This window comes from Arachis ipaensis, chromosome B2 (assembly GCF_059453495.1).
Source record: "Arachis ipaensis isolate K30076 ecotype BB chromosome B2, ASM5945349v1, whole genome shotgun sequence".
Lineage (NCBI taxonomy): Eukaryota > Viridiplantae > Streptophyta > Magnoliopsida > Fabales > Fabaceae > Arachis > Arachis ipaensis.
In genome coordinates this window covers 34,344,538-34,347,501 of record NC_142437.1, presented here as the reverse complement: position 1 = coordinate 34,347,501, position 2,964 = coordinate 34,344,538, and the positions used below count along the sequence as shown (strand labels likewise).

General features: G+C 31.5%; 1 non-coding gene across 1 annotated transcript; it reads left to right on the top strand.

Moving 5' to 3' along the window:
• The first annotated feature begins 357 nt into the window (after positions 1–357).
• LOC148573541 (small nucleolar RNA R71) lies at positions 358–465 on the top strand. The gene has a single exon (XR_015905528.1). It is a non-coding gene; the product is annotated as a small nucleolar RNA R71 (small nucleolar RNA).
• Positions 466–2,964: the final 2,499 nt, after the last annotated feature.

Genomic DNA, 2,964 nt, shown 5'->3' with positions numbered 1-2,964 from the left:
CTCAGGATCATAAGCTTCTTCTTCAGAAGATGGCTCTATAGTACTGTTGGATGATTCCTTCAATCCATTCAGACTCTGAGAGATCATATTGACTTGCTGAGTCAATATTTTGTTCTGAGCCAATATGGCATTCAGAGTATCAATTTCAAGAACTCCCTTCCTCTGAGGCGTCCCATTACTCACAGGATTCCTTTCAGAAGTGTACATGAACTGGTTATTTGCAACCATGTCAATGAGTTCCTGAGCTCCTGCAGGCATTTTCTTTAGGTGAATGGATCCACCTACAGAATGGTCCAATGACATCTTTGATAATTCAGACAGACCATCATAGAATATATCCAGAATGGTCCATTCTGAAAGCATGTCAGAAGGACACTTTTTGGTCAGTTCCTTGTATCTATCCCAAGCTTCATAGAGGGATTCACCTTCTTTTTGTCTGAAGGTTTGAACATCCACTCTAAGCTTACTAAGCTTTTGAGGAGGAAAGAACTTGGCTAAGAAAGCCGTGACCAGCTTATCCCAAGAGTTCAGGCTATCCTTAGGTTGAGAGTCCAACCATATTCTAGCTCTGTCTCTTACAGCAAATGGGAAAAGTATAAGCCTGTAGAACTCGGGATCAACCCCATTGGTCTTAACAGTATCACAGAGTTGCAAGAATTTAGTTAAGAACTGAAAAGGATCTTCTGATGGAAGTCCATGAAACTTGCAGTTCTGTTGCATCAGAGAAACTAATTGAGGCTTTAGCTCAAAATTGTTTGCTCCAATGGCAGGGATTGAGATGCTTCTTCCATGTAAATTGGAATTTGGTGCAGTAAAGTCACCAAGCATCTTCCTTGCATTGTTATTATTTTCAGCCATGTCTCCTTCTTTTTTGAAAATTTCAGTCAGATTTTCTCCAGAGAGTTGTGCTTTAGCTTCCCTTAGCTTCCTCTTCAGAGTCCTTTCAGGTTCAGGATCAGCTTCAACAAGAATGTTCTTATCCTTGTTCCTGCTTATATGAAAAAGAAGAGAACAGAAAATAATAGGGATCCTCTTTACCACAGTAGAGAGGTTCCTTTATGTGAGTAGAAGAGAAGAATAGAAAAAGAAAAATGTAAGAATCCAAACACAAAGGAGAGGAGTAGGTTCGAATTCTTGAGTGAAGAAGGGTGTTAGTAGATAAATAAATAATTAGAAGGAGGTGAGAGGGAGAGAATTTCGAAAATTAAACAAATTAAAATAAAAATATTTTATTTTTAATTTAAAATTAAAGTGAAAATTTGAAAATTTAAAAAAAAAAAGAAAAATTAAATTAAAGTTTAAAATAATTAGTTAATTAAAGAGGAATCTTGAAAAAGGGGGAAGGGATTTTTGAAAATTAGAAAGAGAGAGTTAGTTAGGTAGTTTTGAAAAAGATATGATTGAAATAGTAAACTTTTAAAACCACTCAAAAAGTCAAGTAGTTAATTGAAAAAGATTTGAAAATCAATTTTTGAAAAGATAAGAAGTTAGAAAAGAAGTTAGAAAAGATTTTGAAATAAATTTTGAAAAAGATGTGATTGAAATTTATTTTGAAAAAGATTTGAAAAAGAAATTTAAAAAGATTTGATTTTGAAAACTAAAGTTGATTACTTGACTAACAAGAAACAAAAAGATATGATTTTAAAATTTAAAGATTGAACCTTTCTTGATAGGCAAGTAACAAACTTAAAAATTTTGAATCAATCACATTAATTGTTAGCATTAATTTCAAAAATATGAATTAGAAATAAAAAAAATATTTTGAAAATCAATCATAAAGTTTTCGAAAATATGAAAGAAAAAATGAAAAAGATTTGAAAAAGATAGAATTTTTAAATTGAAAATTTGATTTGACTCATAAGAAACAACTAAATTTTAAAAAATTTTGAAAAAGTCAACTCAAATTTTCGAAAATTTATGAGTGAAAAAGGGAAAGATATTTTTTTGATTTTTGAATTTTTAATGATGAAAGAGAAAAACATCAAAATGACTCAATGCATGAAAATTTTGGATCAAAACACATGATGCATGCAAGAACACTATGAATGTCAAGATGAATACCAAGAACACTTTGAATGTCAAGATGAACACCAAGAACTTATTTTTGAAAGATTTTCAAGAAAAGAAAACATGCAAGACACCAAACTTAAAAGATTTTTAATTTTTAGACACTAACAAATTGAAAATGCATATGAAAAACAAGAAAAGACACAAAACAAGAGATTTTAAAGATCAAACAAGAAGACTTACCAAGAACAACCTGAAGATCATGAAGAATGCAATGCATGAATTTTCGAAAATGCAAGAAAAATAACAACATGCAATTTGACACCAAACTTAAAATCTGACACAAGAATCAAACAAGAGACACAATTTTATTTTTTTGGTTTTTTTTATTTTATTAAATTTTTTGGATTTTTTGAAAATTATTTTGAAAAAGAAAAATAGGGATTTCAAAATTATTATAAGAATTCCAGGAATCTTGCAATGTTAGTCTAAAGCTCCAGTCCAGGAATTAGACATGGCTTACTAGCCAGCCAAGCTTTCAGTGAAAGCTCCGGTCCAAAACACTAGACATGGCCAATGGCCAGCCAAGCTTCAACAAATACAAATCAGACATATAACAGCTGATTTGCTGAAGAAGATAAAGAAGCTCTTCTCTTGAGGATAAGTGAAACCTCGGTCCAAAAGATCAGACATGGCTTAACAGCCAGCCAGGATTCGACATATCTCTTAAAACTCTAGAATTCATTCTTAAAAATTCTGAAGCCATAGAATAATTTATTTTTTTGAAAATATAAATTTTTTTTGAAAAATTTTCGAAAATAAAAGAACAAAAACAAAAAGCTTGAGATTAAAATAAAATTACCTAATCTGAGCAACAAGATGAACCATCAGTTGTCCAAAATCGAACAATCCCCGGCAACGGCGCCAAAAACTTGGTGCGCAGAAATTGTGACGGTT